The 19029-nt window shown below is 43.4% G+C and overlaps 1 long non-coding RNA gene across 1 annotated transcript; it reads right to left on the bottom strand.

Annotated features, from left to right (window-relative positions):
* Nucleotides 1-1716: 1716 nt before the first annotated feature.
* On the bottom strand, nucleotides 1717-16994 carry LOC138716797 (uncharacterized). Its single transcript, XR_011336731.1, has 3 exons — nucleotides 16800-16994; nucleotides 6447-6586; nucleotides 1717-2626 (listed from the first exon to the last, which is right to left on the bottom strand). It is a non-coding gene; the product is annotated as an uncharacterized lncRNA (long non-coding RNA).
* Nucleotides 16995-19029: the final 2035 nt, after the last annotated feature.

Below are 19029 nucleotides of genomic sequence, written 5' to 3'. Positions count from 1 at the left end.
GTGCGTTTACTTGCAGAACTGCACGATCAAATAGATAAGATTGGAAATATCTTTGTTTTCAGGTTTTGGGTTGTTTTATCCAGCTCAGTTATGGTCACAGTGTGGGGGAAGAGCAGAAACAAACAAAGCACAGAGGTGGCTAGGTTGCCCATTCATAAACCTCCAGCTTATACAAACACAGTTCAAGTTGAGTCTGCAAGCTACCAGGCGTTTGAGAAGATAAGTGGGGATTACTTATCAAGAACACAGGAATGGCCCTGAACCTAGCCCTGATGTGCCATGTACTAAGTCAGAAATGCAATAGTGGCAGGATACAAAGCACTGAACCTGTATGAATTTGCTTTGTCAATTCAAATGCATTAAAAAAATTCCGAAGGAGTCATTTGTCCCAGAACATCTTTGAAGGAGCAGGTACTCTCAGTCCCCCTGTAGCCAGCTTAAACCTGGTAAAAAAAAGCATATAGCTGGCACAGGAATATTTCTGTATACTTGGGCTATCTGAACAGAAATAGAATTATTATGTGCTTGCATATGATCCAGATGATCCCAAAGAGTCCACAGATCTGGTAATAACCAGTCTTTAGCCCTGGCCTAAGTTGGTGCAGAAGCCATCACATTACCAGGGTGAAGCCAATGTACTTCCGCCAACAGTGGGCTTCTGTAAGAAAGCTGTGACGACATAAATTCCCGTAGTTCCTGGTCTGAGTACAGCTGCCTTTAATCCTATGAATTTATCCCTATGTTGAACTTAATGCATTGTGCAAACTCCCTGTGAACTCATAAATCTTTGAAGCTTGAGTGAGGTAAATTATAGAAATCAAAATTAAAGTGTAAAGCATATATTTTAAACAAACATTAAGGCTACTGACGCCTGCCCTTTGAAAGCTTTCTTTTTCAGTTTTCAAGTGACTTTTATTTGAACATTGAAGGGATTTTCATTTTGCGTTATATTTTACAGCGACCAGGGAGTTAACGTTTTGAAAGTAACTCTGAATATAAAGACTGAATTATCACCAAAATGCAAAAGAAAGAAAGAAAGAAATTTTTTTAAAAACCAGCATAGGTGAGAATTAACTGTTCTTTCAAAGGAAAAATTAAAAATGCCAGTGCTGTGAAGGAAGTATAGAACCTGTTAAGGATTTTGACAATTAATACATGGGCTTAATTGGTTCAAGTTTCCCTTTTGTTTCATGCAGCATGATGTTCACAGAGACTGTAATTTCAGGAAACTCTGGCTTTGTCAGTGAAGCTAACTTAAAATATTCCCTCTCCTCCCTTCCCTGATGCCTCATAACTGGCTTCACACTGCAGAGCACTACCCACTCCGTGGGTAGCTCCTATTGACAGAACAAGGGTTTGCAGGGCTGAGCCACATATCGACTTATAAGTTACACTCCCCCTGAAAAAGTGAATCAGTTCTGGTTTCTGGCAGTAGCATCACCAGGGAGCCTCTGACTGCAAAGAGGACCACATGAGCGACTGAAATGGTGAAATGGCATTGGCATCTTCTTAAGTCAACTCCAGCGGCAAAGCCAAGATCTCATGGAGTTGCTGCTGACACGTCAATAGAAATGCCAGGGAAAGGTCTGTGGGAGGAGGCATCACCATGCAGCATATACTTTAACAAAAGACACCCACTGGTCAAAATAGATGGTTGAAATTAAAAGTGTATTACCCTTGGGCTGGTGATTAACACAATATAATCCTCCAGGTACTGTTTTTTTAAACAAAACGTGGTCATCAAAATACAGAAAAAGGTTGAATGTTATGAGGCATTGCTGGGTTTTGATGTGAGGCAAAGTATTTTAGCTACTGTTTTGCTTAAAAGGTCATTTTCTGTCCTTTTCTTCTAGACCCTCTTGATTCACCAGATAGTTCTTCCATATGATATATTTACCCTCTGTGATCTGGTTTTAAGTAAGCTGAGTATCAGGAATGTTGTGACATGGCAGTTTGGTAAAGCTCCTCAGTGTAACTGTTAGTGAAGGAATTTGTAATCAATACAATTATTTTATCTTCTGAAATGTGGAGGCTTTTAGGGGTCTTCTGGTCATAACAGAAACACTGAATAAACACTTTCTACAGAGAGTGATCATCTCCAGGAAAAACGTGGGATTCACCTGTCTGGTTTGCATGTCTACGTCTAAGCTGATCACTTAAGCTTCTTTGAACAGTTGACTGAAAGAAGTAAGCACCTCCAGGGTACAGCTCATCTCATCCTGAAGCTGGAAAGTGGCTCAGAGGAATGGTATCTTAGCACTGACTACAAAAAGTCATGGTAAGTCCAGGTGCTGAAGCCTGCACTGAAGACGTCTAAGGCTGGTGTGATGAATCCCATGCAGAAAGTCAATGCTGTTTCATGTAATGCCAGTTTTAAAAATTTTCAGCTGTGCAGTCTTGAATTCTTTGGAAGTTTTTTTACTTATTTGACTAGCAAAGTGAAGTCAAGGGGACGGATATTTACCTGCTGTGAATTAATGTAGCTCTACTTGTGAAATTGCATGGAAGCTTTGTTGACCAACTTCTCCCCTTTAAGACTGATGTATTTACTATAAGCATCATCATCAGAAACAAGTATACTATTAAGCAATGGTGCATAGGCACTTTGCCCTTAGCTCAGTTAGCCCTGAAATGGAAAAAGAAGGAAAATTTATACAAAGAACAGAAAACCAGCATGTTATTTTCCAACAGCACTTGAAAACTTTTTCTGCTTCTGTGTTCATTATTCCCCCCTAAACCCAGACTGAAGTCTTTACTTGGGCTAGCTGTAAGTACATGGGGAGAATTGATGAGATGAAGGCATGCACCGTGGGATGATGTCCCAGTTCAGAAGACAGCTACATACTAAGGCAGTGGGATGTTAACAGCACACAGATGCGTGCTTCTGAATAAGGGTGTGTCCCCAGATCAGATCCTACGTACTTGGCAAGAATGCTTTGCAGAGCTCCCCAGAACACTGCCAGATGTACTCAAATCCTGCCCGTGGTTCATGCTGATAATGTCCTTTATATACTTCAGGAGAGAAAAGAGATCTTTACACTGAGTTTGGGATCTGAAATACTCATTGAGGATGAACATCAGCTCACCAATTTTTTTCCTTGCACTTGAATCTTGACAAGGTCAGGGATAAAAACCTCTTCAGCTGGAACCTTCTTGACCTCCATGGAATATAAGGAAGAAAATAAGGGCTGGTTACATTAGAGTCAGGCATTCTGAGCATTTTGTAGCAGTTAGTCACTTTCCTCTTACCACCAAAATAATGTAGGATGGAAACATTTAATGACTTTTTGATGATGAAATTTTATACTAGTAAGGTGTAAAATTGTATTTAAATATCAGCTTTCTTCCTGCATCATACAGCACTTTCCAGCATGTTTGCATACTACATTTTATAGAACAACAGCTAATATCTACACTTAATATCACTTAAAACTTGACTATTATCTGACATCTCTGAGCACTTCATAGAAAAAAAGTATTATTGTCTTCGTCAAAATGCTGAAAAATTGGAGGTCAGGAGTTCTTTTATAACAGGTACTAGTTTGGGATTTGGGGTAACTAATTTGAGACAAACTAATTTCATTCATACTTGGCGTATTATTTTTCTTGGCAGTTGACTTTACGTACTCTTTCTCTATCCTTTCTTCTTCTACAATCCTAACACCCCAAATGTGTGCAGATCTCTAAAAGTTGTGTGTTCCCTTGAAAAATACCAGGGCTAAGCATCTTGCCCAATGATGTCTTGCCTGATGAAATCTGCATCTGTATTGTCTTTTCACAGAACCCTTGCAGCAACATTAAGGTCAAGCTCTTAGACTGACTGTCTAAGGCACCTAGGACCGCTCTGCACCGCAGCACATGTACCACCATAGTGTGTTTATGTAATCTGGCTTCTTATAGCATATGCAGATATAATGCTGCATAGCCTAACCACCTATGACAAGTTTGATCAGAGTCTTCTGTCCAGATGCTGCCCAGATGCATGCCAACCAGTGCAAAAAGGGACAACAGTTTTATGCTATGCTGCCTCGTCATATTTCATAAGACAAAACAAGACAGGTTGTGTCATCTTGCAGTGCCCTTCAAGCATTTGACACTCCAGGATAGAGCTTATCACTGCCAAGGATGTATGTTACCTCCTTGCTGCTTGTTATTGCCAGCCAAAGATAATTTATGAGTAAGAAAGGTCAACAGCATGATGAGGTGAAGATCTTCTGCCCCAGTAAGTTCCTGTTGATGGATATAAGCAACGGAATCTGGACTAACAATTGCAAAGAAGGATCTAAGTGGTCTCCTTACTGAGCTTTCTTCTGTTCACCCCAGCTCTCCTGCTCACCTGAGCTCTCCTCTGTCCACAGCTCTCCTCTGTTCATCCCAGATACAGTAGCATGCACTGATCAAGTAATCAGTTTTCTAGACTCCCCTGGACTCTGGGCTGAGGAACCCAGCCACAAAAGGCATCTTTTGGGTTGGGTTTGAGGCCCTTGACTTTAGACCCATGTGCTAGATAAGGTCCCATTACTCAAAGTGCTTTTGAGCTGTATCCTTAAAATACTCACTCTTGGAAAAATAAAGCAGGGTTCCAAACTGCCCCTGGATCATTTGTATGAATTTTCAGCCTGCAGTGCTTTGGAGGTTGCCTGTACTTTTCAGTTGTCTAGTTAGTCCTATTTGTAGGCAAAGAGACGTTCATCAAATTTGACTGCATTTTATGGTGTGTAAAAATTTAGCCTAGGCAATAACAGATAAGACTTCTGCACAAGTATCAGAGGTGGGAACCATCCTAAATGCCATAAGATGTCTACAGTGTAGAAGTCTAAACTTGACCTCTTCACATTTCTCTCTCTTCATCACAGCAGAGAAAGAAAGACAGTTCCTGGGCATGATTCATCTCATGTAAAACAGGCCACATGAATCACTTTCTAGAAATGCCTATTTCTCTGTGTTGACTCAAAGGGAGTCTAGATACCCAAGTCAGGCATAAATGGTTATACTGCAAATGGCCAGAGTTGGATGGGATGAATACCACATGCCTAGTCTAGACTTAACACCATATGGAAAGGCTTTTTTTCCTCATCTACTCCCATACTAGCCATGATTTATCAGCTGCTTGGTTGTCTCTGAGTATCTGGTGCAGAAGAGCTAATTTGTCCCTACACCCAGGAGTGGCAAAACCCACTCCAATAAGATGGTTGAAGGAAAATACAAGTAAGGGTAGTGGAACTTGACCGCAGAACATGAGCATCAGCAAGCAGGATCACAGAATCATTAAGGCTGGGAGGTGCCTATGGGAACTGCCTCATCCAACCCCTGCTCAGAGCAGGGTCAGCTCTGCAGGTTGCTCAGGACTACATACATTTCTGGTTTTAGTATCTTCAGGGACAGAGATTCCACAACCTGTCTGGGTGGTTAATCTTTTCATAAAGAAGTGTGGGGGTTTTAATGTTGAGATGGTGTTTCTTGTATTTCTGTTTATGCCAATTCCCTCTTACCCTTTTACTGGGCACCACTTAAAGTCTGACTTCATCTTCTTTAGTCGCCCTGTTGCTTATTCGTGCACATGAATCAGATCCTCTCTGAGCATTCTGTTCTTTCAAGCTGAACAATCCCAGCTCCCTCAGCCTCTCCTCATCTGCCAAACACTCCAATCCCTTCATCATCTTCATGGCCCTTCACTGACTTCCTGCAACAAGTTCCTGTTTCTGCTGCACTGGGGAACCCAGAACTGGATCCAGAACTTCCAGTGTGTCTACCAGTGCTGAACAGATGGGAATAATCTCTTCCTTTGACCTGCTGGCGACCCTCTTCCTAATGCAGCCCAGGGGCTGCTGGCATCATCTTGAGCTATTGCAATAGACAAGGGCAGAGGGCAGCTGCCAGTATGACTGTAATTTGCTTCCCAGGAATGCCAGAAGCATGTCTTCTAGTTAAAGAGGTACAGCCTTTAGGCAAGCCAAGTACAGCATGCTAGAGAGGACACTTCACAGGGATGTGGGGTGGCAGGCAGGGAGTTCATGAGGAGGACCTCTACTCTGGCACTAGCCTTCAGTTGCTACTGAAAGAAGAGCTGTATGTGTCATTGCCTTGTGGTCGATGGGTGGGTGGTAAGGAAGGGACAACTGCTCTCCATACAAAAGCAGAATTGCCCTGTTACTGCCAGATGGGGTTAAAAGAAGAGATGTAGAGTGTCAAGAGAGGAGAAGGTGGTGGCCAAGCATAAGCAGATGTGTCCACAGGTATAGGGTCTCCAGCGAAATGAAGCCTCTGACATGCAGACAGCATTTCATGTGGTCTTTCTCGCCTCAGAGCCACATTTATTGTGGCTACTGCTGTGGTTGTTTGCAGGTGGCTGTAGAGTCTTTTCAAGAGTAGGATCCTGCTGGAGCCATTTGGGTTGGGAAGGGCCCCCACCACCCTTGCTTGGATTGTGAAGAACACAGATTTACCATGCTGATCTGGAAGTTGTCTCCATTCTGGTTCTGAAGTGATATTGTACATGGTACTGGCAAGCCTTCAGCCTCTCTTAGAGATCTTTAGGACAGATAAAGATGGATCACTTATTGCTGGGGAGATCCTCAGGCGAAAGCTGCAGAATACAAAGAATCAATGGGCATTACAAAATAATTTCTGCTCTCTGAAACACACCTCTTTGCCCTGTGAGCTGTCCGTAGAGTCTGAGCTGTCCATAGGGGCTGAGCTGTCCACTATCTAAAACATAAGTTTATCTAAATAGAGCATACAATTCATTTTTGGGATACTTTGGTACAATAGTCTAGCAAAATTTGTGAGAGTAGGTAGGTTTCTTGAACTGCAACCTTCATAAAGTCATTTCGTCTCCCCCTGGGCCTTTATTTCTCATCTCTCTCCGAAAGGTGGTGTAAGAAAGAACATATGGCTGGTGAGCAGTGCTAGCAGATGAACCAAGGCTGCTGCTCCACAGTGATCCAACATCTTCTCAGCCAGGTGGGCCCATCTCCTCCCTTACAGCCTTGTAGGTGTTGGGCCGAAGCGCTAACAGAAAACAGCTTGGTGTTTTCGTCCAGTTAGGGTGGCAAGGACCCGGAGAGCACCAAAGCTGGCACCAAGACAGAGCTGAGCACCTGGGCAGGGAAGGGCAGGGTGGTGGCAATTCACAGGCAGAGTGGCTGATGCTTTTATGGGAAGGGAGCCAGCAAAACACCATCTTAATCCTTCTGCACACAAGCTATTTGCCCATGTCCTGTTAGCTAGGAGGGAGCATTTGTAAAAGCTTTATCCACCTGAATGAGTCACTGAAGAACATTGGCTGGAACCTTTTTTTTTTTCCCCTGGTTTGCCCAGTCTGCAGAAATGAGTCAGTTAGTAGTGGAGATAACAAAAAGTGTTCACCAAAATAAAAAATGCCAGCGTTCAGCAGGGTGGCACCCCTGCTCAGTGCTTGTGCTGTAAAATTCCAGCAGGCAAGGAAGGCCTCTTGGCTCTTGTTCAGGAACCAGCAGGAAACAACCCCCACTAAGCTATGATTCAACACCAAAAGAAAAAAAAATCCCTTCCTCTGTAACAGGGAGCATGGATGAACATGGCTGGGTTAATAAAGCAATGCTGCCCTGTCACATCTGGAAACTCATGTTTGGGAGGAAAAAAATCCAATTAGCTCTAACTGTTCTTACTATAGTGGTCCTAAATCAGTCCCTAGAGAGCCGTTTCATCAGATAACTGCATCCCTCAGTGACCGATTACATGCCTTACCACATTTGCCACAAATGGCAGCCACCAGCCAGGAGAGAGGGGTGCCCATTAGCCGAGAGGCAGAGCTCAACTAGAAGTGCCTTCCCCAGACTCAGAAAGGTGGTAATGGCACGAAGCACAGCTGCTTGCTAGCAGATGCTGCTCCCATGCAAAAAAGGTTCCTGATCTAAATAAAAAAAAAAAAAGGGAAGAAAACAGACCCTACAAAATATTATCTTTTGGGATTTTTTATCTTTTTACCCTTTCCCTTCATTACAAACCACCCAGGCAAAGCCAGAGCTTGTAACTTTCTCTCATTCCAGGTGCTAATGCTTGGGGTGTGCAAAAAAAACCCAAAACCACCGTGAGAGACTGGCTGGATTCTCTCAGTTAGCAGGTGTTGGAAGCCTGCAGGGATCTGCAGGTTAATTAATCCTGACTTACCAGGGCTGGGGAGGCTTATTAGCCTCCACCCTAAAAATGAGGAAGACAGGAGGAGCCCTCTGGGAGGGAGGCAGGTAGTGTTTGTGGGCAGAGAAGCTGAGGCAAAGCCAGCTCTGTGGAAGAGGCTGCAGGTGGGGCTTATGAATTAATTTTTCATCTTTTTTCTCTAAATAAAAGCAAAGTTCAGAAGAAGCATATTTTTACACTTTAAAAAAAGCATCTAATTTGTCGATGGTTAGTGGGATCTCCAGCAGAAACCAAATGAAATCTCCCCATGCTCTACCACAGAGCTGAGCAAGCGCTTTGGCGTTACCTTTGCTGTCTCAGCCCCTAAATGAGGAATTTTTAAGGCACATAAGGGGGCCATGAGGATATTTGACTTGCTGTCAGGGCTTGTGAGACCACACGCTTGACTTGATAGCGTTGCTGTGCTCGCCTGCCTGCGTGTCAGAGGATATACGTTGCTTTCTAATCAAATCCAAAATGTCAGGGAAGGTATCGCTGGCTAAACCCCTGTTGACTGTGGGGGAGGGAAAGGGGAATGCAAGCACCACAGAAGGGGGATGGGCCAACTGTTTAGCATAGCTACAGCTTCAAGCACCTCTGCAATTGTTTATAGTTCAAACAACTGGCTGATGGCACCCACTTGCTCCTTCTTGCTCAACCATGCCTCTATCTCTTCTCTTCTCCCTCCTCCTCCTTGCCTTTGAGGTGTTGACACCCTGACAAACTCAGTCCTGGCCTCCCCAGGGAGCAGGGCGAGCTTTTCCAGGGAGGACTGAGCTTTGCATCCCAGCTCTTGCCCCCAGCATCCTCTCACGTTCCCGGAGCAGCTCGGGGTGGAGGGCAGGACACAGTGGCAGGAGATGCCCAGGCTGCCTCCACCACCTCGGGTGGGTTGTGCCGTACTGCAGATCTGATGCCTAGACAAGTACCAGAGAGGGAAAAGAGGGACCGCAGCGCTCCTGGGATGTGTCTGGGAGAGGAGGAAAAGAGATGCCTGCAGAGCTCCTGCTGTGGGAAAACATGTAAAGCCCTGAAAACCTGTAAAGCATTGAAGAGAGGGCAACACAAGGAGCACCCTGGAATAAGGGTAAACAAGAATGGGAGGAAAGCACAGAGGTTTGGTGTGGAGGGAAGTGAGAAATGGGGAGAAATTAATTCCTTCAGGGCACCTCAGAAAATAGGTCAGAGGGGTGGCAAGCATAAAAGCCATCCTTTGGGGGATCACCCTTGTCATGTGCTGAACCCTTGTGTGAAAGCCCTTCTCTTCCCTAGTACAGTGGACTCAAACCTCTCATTCATAGTGTCTTTCGAAGACAAGCTCAAGAAAAAAATGATACTTTGATAACAGTAACAATTGCCTTCGATAGAGTTTAAAATAGAATAATACACTTTTTTTTTTCTTTTAATGGGGGAGACGGGAAATAATCGTGACTCGTATTCAAGGAAGGATTACTAGGCTCCAGGCTATTACTTGTACCTAATTCTCAAGGAATAAATAAAGGGTAAACTCCCAGTGTTTGATTTCACATGAGAATTTAGGATAAGCTCATTCACATTTCTGAGCGTTTGCTGGGATGCCCCTTTCCCTCCTCCAGCATCTGCAACCAAGATCTGAAAATTACAGAAGCGATGAGGGTGGTGCTTACTGCCTAAGGATAATTCCCAAATTCCTGCCCCCCACACACTCACATCCCACCGAAAGCTGTTGCCTGTGGTGGATTCAATCTTGAGCCACCTAGTGGCATTGCTAGAAATAGATATTACAGGCAACATCAGGCTGCAAGCCTCACAAAATAAAAGGCCAGAGGTTGAGAAAGAGGTTTCGTGGCAGCTCTGTGGTCTGTCCATGTCTCGACAAATTGCACTGAAAGCCCTTTTTGTTGCTGGCTGGGCCACCATGTTCCTAGAGCATTCTTTGGGGCATGGACCAAATGCTGAGTCTCTCAATAGGAGGTTGCAGGGAGTGCAAAGGTGTGCTCTTTCTGAAGACCCAGCTCGGTTTGGTTTCCTTTGCGTTGGTTTCCTTTGCTCAGAGCTGAAAGCACTCACAGGTTGCAAATGCTTGAGATGAACTCGAAGTCCTTTCTCCCATATGGAGGATGTATGAGGGAATGCATGGAGGCTTTCATGGGGCTCTGGATGAAGAAATGGGGGATGGGTAAGGCTTATTGTCCAGACACAGGAGAAGGGTCCGTCTGTCTGGTGCCATATCCCTCCAGGCACTGCTGTGGGGGGAAGGGGAAACCAGTAGAAAGGAAGCCCAGGCAGGCCCAGGGTATTTCTTAGGGTGATAAACTACTGTGGAATGGATATCCCCGTCTGGAAGCAGACAACCTGCATTACTAAGTTTTGAAACATGTGAAGCAAAATTAAATTCGTCAATTTGACCACTAATTATTATGTCAAACAATAGCTTGAGTAGGTAGTTTTCTCTCTTGCTTTCTTGAGAGGGAAACCCAAATCTGCAGAAATCATAATTCACTCTCTTTAAAATCAATACACACACAAAAAAGGCACTTCTTTAAATTTGCTTTTGAATTTTCAAGTTCCATGGCTAGGAAGCTTTAAACAATGCAATGCTTGTTTTGCATAAGGAGGTGCTAAGATTCTCACAAAGTCATCGCTTGCCAGAGTTAGGAGTTAATAAAAGCACCAAATGTCACAAGACTTACAATAAAATAACGGAAATTCACTGAATTAATATATGTGACTTTGTCGCTTGATTTAGTTTCAGCCTTCTGAAAGCCAAAGTTTCCTTACTTTCTTTTTCTTTTCTTTTTTTTTTCTGTCCACAGCATATAACCCAAAATATCAGAAAGCCAAGTGAGAGTCTGGTTTAAAGAACAAGATTCATAATATGTGGAGGCAAGAGTATGACAAGAATGCTGTGATTGGACATATCAATCATTTCTATGGCAACAGAGGAGGATATAACAATACCATAGAACTGAGCAGAGGAGGCTGGGTGAAAAGAGGTCATAATTATACACTACCAATATTTTCATTTACTTGTCGTGGAGATATAATCACCAAATGTAGAAAACCATATGCAAAATATCTGACATTATTATTTATAATTCCACATTTATAGTTTACAGAATGAAAAAATATCTTGTATACAATGTGTATCCTTGTTCTTCCAGGGAGTGCTTGTAAATCCGTATGACTATAAACAAAGGATGTGCTCTGTAAGAGTGTATATAATACAGTATAATATAATATACTGGGAGCGTGTGATTGGACGTACAGATACAGAGTCTGAACCTTAAATATCCACAAAGGTTTTGCCTTTCTTTACTTCTTGGATGAAAATCATAATGTTTAGCACAAAGAGTTATCATTTTCATATTTTTCTCATAAATATATTTATTTCTTCTCTTTTTAGTCAACATGGGTGGGTTTTAGCTAGCCTAAATTATAGTGCTTGGACGTGAGATACAACTTAAACTCCCAGAATAACCAAGGGAGGCTGAGCCCATACTATGAGTGGGGTCTAGCAAGCTACTCTTCTCCTCCTGAGGTACACCCCAACACTTGGTCAGCCAAATTCCTCTCCAGACTCTGCTAACTATACGGTTTAGATATTTACTGATGGTACCAAGAGCTTAGACACCTTGCTCCCATGAAGACCCCTATGCTTCAGACACTCGAGACACAATCCAGCTGCCTGCCTATCAGTGTCTGACACTGCCTATCAGTGTCTGGGTCAGAGGAGTCCTGCCTGATGTACCTTTAAGAAGATCCAGAGTGAGCACAGATGACAATAAGTATACAAGGATGTAGCATCATAATGTGGAGTCTTCCTATCCATTCACAGGCATTACCTTTATCATAATATCAGAGGCAATATTAACATAAATTTCTCAGATTAAACACTGATGATGTCATGAAAATGCTTACTGTTGGTTGAGTCATAGGTTCTTCAGTTTCCTAATCGGAGGACAGAGAAGGTATGTACTGCCCCTTACTGCTGTTCCCCATGGGTCTTTCTTTACTGTTATTTCTCTTCAGCTGCCACTGCTTGGCAAGGCCATGTTGAAGAATTGTTACAGATTTCTAATATCTTCAATTTTAGGGCAGGGTGGAACACCACATACTCAGAATGGAGATGGTGTTGAGGGCGATAAGCAGAAGACTGCCAGCTCCGTCCTGGAGTCATTCCTCTGTTGGATGGCACAGTGCCCCCCCACTGCCCAGACAGCTTCTACACTTGACCTTGTAAGAGGGCAACACAGCCCCATATTCCTCTTCTCAAATAGGCAGCAATTAGTCCTGCACACAGTGGTAGCTTCAGTGATCGTGACACCTCCATAACATCACCTCTCAGAAGACTTTTCTTTTGGAGAAAGCTAGACATGACTGTTCTGAACTAAGGTACAAAACAGCCTCCCACACAAGGCCAGAGATGGTGCTGAAAGTCTCCTACACACCTGTGTATAAACACATACACCACATAACAGATCACAGAATAATTGAATTTGGAAGGGACTTATTTGGATACCTCTTATCCATCTGTTCTATCCATTCACTAGAACTGGGCTCTCTCAGATAGGGTTTCTCAGAGCCTTGTTAACTATGTTGTGATCATCTCCAAGGGCAGGGGTACCAGAGCCTCACCAGGCAACCAACCCCTCTGTGAGGTTTGGCTTCTCCTTTATCTGATTTGGATTGCCTTTGTTGCAACCTGTGCCAGCTGCCTTTTGACTTGAGCTTGGCCTTCACTGTAGTCTCTCAGAACATCCTTAGAGCCAAACTATTGAAATGGATGAGTGGTCTATATGGTGGGTGGAAAGCTGACTGGATCACTGGCCTTAAGGGGTTGTGGTCAGAGGTACAAAGTCCAACTGGCAGCTGGTTGCTAGTAGCCTCCCTCAGAACTCAGTACTGGGGTCAGTGCCATTTAACATCTTTGTTAACAAAGATTATTCTATTGCTCTCCCCTTGTTCACAGAGCCAGTCATCTCAGCACACAAGGCAGACAGGGTGATGAGGCATGATTTGTCCTTACTAAGTGTGTGCTGGTCCCCCCAGCTATCTGCCTGTTCTTCATGTGTCCAGTCACAGCTCCTAGAAGATATGGTCATAATCTTTCCAGGGACTGAGATTAGGCCAGCCATCCTGTAGTTCCCTGGATTCTTTCTCACTCTTCAGGTGTGACATTTGCCTTTTTCCAGTTATTGGGGATATTCTCTGATGACCACAGCCTTTCAAAGATGGCAGAAAGCCATAGCTGTCTCCCTCAGCACCCTCAGATGCATCCCAAGTCGCGTGGACTTATGTCCTGCCTGCAGGCCATGTACGCTTTACGATATCAAAACACCACATCCACCTACAATTGGATGTTACACAGCCAGTGCCTGGAAGTGCAATCTTCTAGCATTGTTTTTCTTGAGAATCTTTCCTGTCTTTGTAGTGTTGGCTGGGAGATTAAACAGAAAACTTTTCTGATCTCCATATTACTGCTTTGCAACTAGAAGTGGCAGTGTCTACAGAAAACAAAAGTTGATCTTTTCTTTCCTAAAAAGGCACGCATCCACCATCCACCCTGCTCTTAGAAACTTCCTTATGAAACTTTCCTTAATGGAAAAATTAAACCCTCCCACCTCTTAAACATCTCCAAAAGCAACACAACACTCCCTGGAGAATCAGGAACTGGAAAGCAGGTCTGGAAGGTCTGCTAGTTTTAATTCCTTCACATATTCTGCCACTGTAAACAAGTTACCTCTTGTACCAAACCCTGTTTCTTTCTCAGCCACAAAGGGTGGGATGTTCCATGGCCAAACTAACTGCTGACTTCTACATCTGAGCACACTGCATGGATCCCTTCACAGTCAATCAAGGGAAGCAGGCCTTCCTACCTTTCCTCAATAAGATATCTAAAGCAGGTCAGCTATTTCTCAGTTTCTGGAATGGGACATAGAGGACCATCCCAGGTGTAGATGTCTACACTGAGGGTGTTCAGTGTTGGTAGAGATGGATGCTGCCTGAAATGCATATTAAAAAGTGGCATATGTCTCTAAAAGTACATTCCTGTCTCCTGTACTGGCCCTCCAACTGAACTCTGAGTCATCAGAAGAGTCCTGATAGGACAACTAAATCTGATGTATTAGAGCAGATCTGGAGGGAAGCAAATTCTAATTTTTCCCTGAAAGTGCCTAGCTGTTAACACCAGGCTGTTAGTTTGACTGCTTTAGATGATTTTGAAGACAAAGGTAATGCCTAAGAAACTGATCATGTTTATGTTTTGAACATGAGAAACATGCTCAAAAACTGGTGCACAGTGGTGCACCAGTCACTTCTTGTGCTAGGTATGTCTTTATGCCATCTGTCAGAATATGTTTGCCCTATGCTAGAAATTATCCCTTCCACTAGCTTGCCCGTGGTGATTTACAGTTAGAAATTTAATGTAAAACTCTGTCTGTGTGGCTACAGCTCCACAAGCTTACAGAAGCACAGGATAGAAGACAGCAAGGAATCCAACCCCTTGCTCTCAACAAACGTGTTGAGAAGGTGAATGCAGGGATTAGCCTAGATACTCCCTACAATATTGCATCAACGTCATGTTTGTATAGTTACTCCCAGAACAAACAGTAAGGAAATAGTGAATCAGACCACAGAGGTTTCCAGAAACCTGAGCAGACAGACTGACTGAGGTGCTTGTGCAATGAATAAAAGTACTGTCACTTCTCCCCAGCCAAACTCACTCCAGAGTAATTTACTCAGTGTTGCATGAAGCACCTGTAAATGTTTCAACGTGAGGACTTTTGTCATTGTGCTAGAAGCCTGAAGCTGAAAAAGTATTATCATCTGAACAGGCAGGACATGCAAGAAGGATTTTTGCTTCAAGACAAGTAATTCCATTATTGACTGAAACTTATGCTTTCTCAGCTGAGCCATGTTTGCATTCCTAGTTCATTGTAGGTCAAATTATGTTATCCTGATTTGGGTTGTCTATTAGAAATAAGGAGGATTTTCCCAGAGAAGGTATTGATAAAAGATGCAGGCCTAGAACCAACTACACTAGATGTCGAAGTGTTTCCATTAACAAATATTTAGAGGTGAATCAAAATTCCCTCGAATCATAATATGCAAAAAAGATATGTGAAAATATTAAAAGCAAAAAATTTAAATCTTTTTCAGTCCATAAAATTACTTAAGATATCCCTATAATCCGTGCAGCTCCAACTTTTTATTTACATGCTTATTCTCTAGTGGATCAAGAGTAACAAATTTAGCAGCTCCCATCCTGCCACCAGAGTTAAGCCTAGAGAAAGTAGAAGCAACTGTAATCTGCATCTTTCAGGTATGAAAAGCTTACTCTAAAAATAAAAAGCAAACAGAAAACAAGCAAAAAGAAACCCCTTTATCTCTATTCCCAGGCAAATTTATCTGTGAAGGTAACACACAATAAGAGAGGAAAAGATGCCAGTAGACAGGTGTGACCTGGCTTTCATTAGCTATACCTTTATCTAACTGGGTGGAGACACAAAAGAAACAAAATATTTCCATTTAGCTGTGTCATTACAGGGTGAGGCACCCTGGCTTTGGTGCAATGAAACTCTGACAGTGGGTACAGTCATGTTCTCCCACTAGCTTCAGTTGCTACATATCTTTCCCAGCTTCTCAAATGTCCTTACTTTCCCCAGCTTTCCTCATCACCGAGAAGTGGTATGTATCCAGAATGGCATATCCCTCTAGATACTTCTAGCATACTAGCACATGATGGTACTGTACTTTATCACTCGCATCTTTCCCCTCATCCTCTTTGGTCATCTGATGGTCTGGGCAATTCAATTTAAAAGATGAAATGCAGCACTCATATATGCACTTGCTGTACCCACTGGGTCAAGAATTTTCATGTGAGGTGCTTAATAAATGAAGATTTGCTCAAAGGAGTTTAACAAGAAGCTTGTCATGTAATACACACTCAACTCCAGATGTGACAGAAAATAGGCCTATTAATAGTTTCAGAAACAAAAATTTAGCTTAAAGCTCTTTTAAAAGAGTAAATAAATGTTAATAAAAGTTAATAAAACCATATAATTTATTTACTGTAAGTTCTGGTATAACATAAGGATTTATCTACTGGTGATTAGAAGCCATTCTGCAAATGCTTCATGAATTTAACATAAATTACCTGCAAAAAAAAGTAAAAAAAATATAAAAAATAGGACAGTGGTGTACCACTCACTGATTGACAGCAGGGAAGCTTCAGTCCTACAGTTGTGAAGCATGTTGCTTAGCACTCAACATGAACTGAGAGTCAAATCCAATAGCTTGCAGATATCAAATATTTTGCAAACATCAAATAAAATATTTCACAAACAAACCCCGGTTTGAATATTGTTCCAAAGTATTTGGGCAATACTTTGAAATGTATCTATGCGAAGACAACTGGGAATTTTCAGCAGTTCACTAATGCCAATGAGCCATCTCCACTATAATATTATTTTTATCTGTTTCCACCAAGAATGCACAAAAATTCTAACACTTAATATGTTTAGAGAAGCAATGCTGTAGCTGGAAGCAGCACAAAGGACATAAGGCTTCACTATGCTATCTGGGGATTAAAATTGGCAAACGTGTTTCACTAGCCTGGCTTTCCAAGAGAGTCAGAGAGCAGGAACAAGAGAAGCACATACTTCATCGCCATAGCTCCCTCTCTCAATGAAGGTTTTCTCCTTGCAGAGTACTTTGTGATGTCAGGATGAGACCACACATAGCGGGATGCTCACCACTTCCCTGGGAGATTGCTGGAGTGCTGAGGAGGTTCTGCAGTCTGATAGAGACCTGCTCCCTAAAATAAAACATGACTTATGGGTTACTACAAACAGTTCAGGACCACTTTCTGCATTGCCTGGGGTACATTGTGGGGCTTAGCCTGTGTGTACAAAGATTTCTAACCACCTCTTCCTGCAGCCCCATTAGCACAGCTAACGTGTTGTAAACGCAGTTTTATGAATCACTCCCTGAAGCTTTTCAGATGTCACTGAAGGGTCACAGTAACAGAAAATAGGTACCATATGGCTTACTTACAACGGCTCAGCCCAGAAGAGCAGAAAGGGTCATTGGGCACTGGAACAAGCTGCTCAGGAGGTAGTGGAGTCACCTTCCCTGGAGGTGTCTAAGGGATGGGTGGACGAGGTGCTGAGGTGCATGGTTTACTGTTTGACAGGAATGGTTGGACTTGTTGATCCAATGGGTCTTTTTCAACTGTGTGATTCTATGATTCTATAATCCCAGCCCCTCCAGTGTTTCACAGCCCTCACAGAGCCCGTGGAGAGCCGGAGGGGAAGGAGGCTCAGGACATAGCTTGTTGCCTGTGTTTGTGTCAAAGCTGCCTACTGCAGCAGGAGCTCCTGGACTGACTTTAATGGTACTTACATATGGCTCTGTATGAGATGTGGCCTCATTCCAAAACCCAGATTACAGCTCTGCAGCATAGCCTCTCATTTGCCCCTCCTTGAAAATCTTCCCTGACAGCTGACAGGTAAGGATCATTCCCAGTAATGGGATCTGGGCAGCTGCAGCCAAAACCTAACCCTCTGCTGGTACTTAGGAGGATTTTCAATAATCTGGAATGCAGGCTGAGTATTCTATGTATAAATGCTGAATGCAGCTCTGTGATTAAGGGCAAAGTTATCTCCTGTGATGAAACAGAAAAGTTTGATCCAAAGCCAGCACTGGGAGATGAGGGGAGCTGAAGCCTGGGCAGGGAGAAGGATGATACAGCTTCTTCTCTCCTGAGCTTGCAGGTCTGACCAAGCATCACTCAGATCTCAGCTCTTTTTTTAGGCTTTGCCAGTCAGGTTTAAATCAAACCTCTGTTAGTTCACCCCAGCGTTAGCGGTTGGAGGTGGTGATACGAGAGATGCTACAGAGAGGCACTACAGAGAGAAAATCTCAGGAACAACCCCAAGTGAAGTGTTTCAGAAACTCCTGGCTATTTTTCTAACACAGAGCAGGGTCTCCACAACTGTGGTCCTGTAGCAAAGAAAGAAGAATGTCACAGCAATTGCCTTAAGACAGAAGAACTATCACATCGAGGATGGCCCTTATCAGAGTAGTAATGTGATACAACCTCTGATGAGAAACTGGTGGAACAAAACAGAAAATCCCCAAATTTCCAGCCCTCCCAGATTTATCAGCCCACTGCTAGGACTGGTGATCTTTCCTGATTTGGTGGAAGACTTAAAGCCAGCCTCTAGCTAGAGGGAGACAAGTTCTTCAGCTGAGCTGGTGTGGCACAAGGCTATTTTGTATGTTCACACTATTCCCTCCCTGGGGCTCTGCATCCTCCTCTCTCAACCCACTTTCCCATGGGATCTGCTGAGCCACCAGCTTCTCTGCTGCCTACGTACGAAGAGCTTTATAGCAACCAGATTGTCCACTTCCTATGTATAAAGAGCTTTCTATCAGTCCTCATGTTTCCTTTGTGACAATTGAGCCTCCCTCCTCTTCCACTACAAACAACCCTTTTGTGGCTCTGCCACATGAGGACAACAGCCCCCAGCCCCCAAAATGGCCTGATGTGGCCCAAAGCTTCTTCCTTGGCCATATTGCTTGTCTGGTAGCATGGGGGAACCTGAAATACGACATGATAAAACTTGTTTGCCAGAGTTGCCAAAGGTAAGTCTGTTTTGCTTCCTTGTTTGCGGCACCTTGATAAGGTCAGGTCGAAGTATCTGGCAATGAATGACTAACTCAAGGCTGCTGCATGAGTCAGCAGCAAAGTCTGGCAGGGCTCAGGAATGCTGATTGCTGGGTCTTGCAGTCACTGCTAGATCATGCTTTCCCCATGGTTACCCCAGCAAAGCTCTCATGGGTGAGTACAGTGCAGAAATATCTCATGTAATAAGGATTTCCCACTGC

Source organism: Phaenicophaeus curvirostris, chromosome 1 (genome assembly GCF_032191515.1).
Source record: "Phaenicophaeus curvirostris isolate KB17595 chromosome 1, BPBGC_Pcur_1.0, whole genome shotgun sequence".
NCBI lineage: Eukaryota > Metazoa > Chordata > Aves > Cuculiformes > Cuculidae > Phaenicophaeus > Phaenicophaeus curvirostris.
This window is presented reverse-complemented; position numbering and strand designations above follow the sequence as displayed.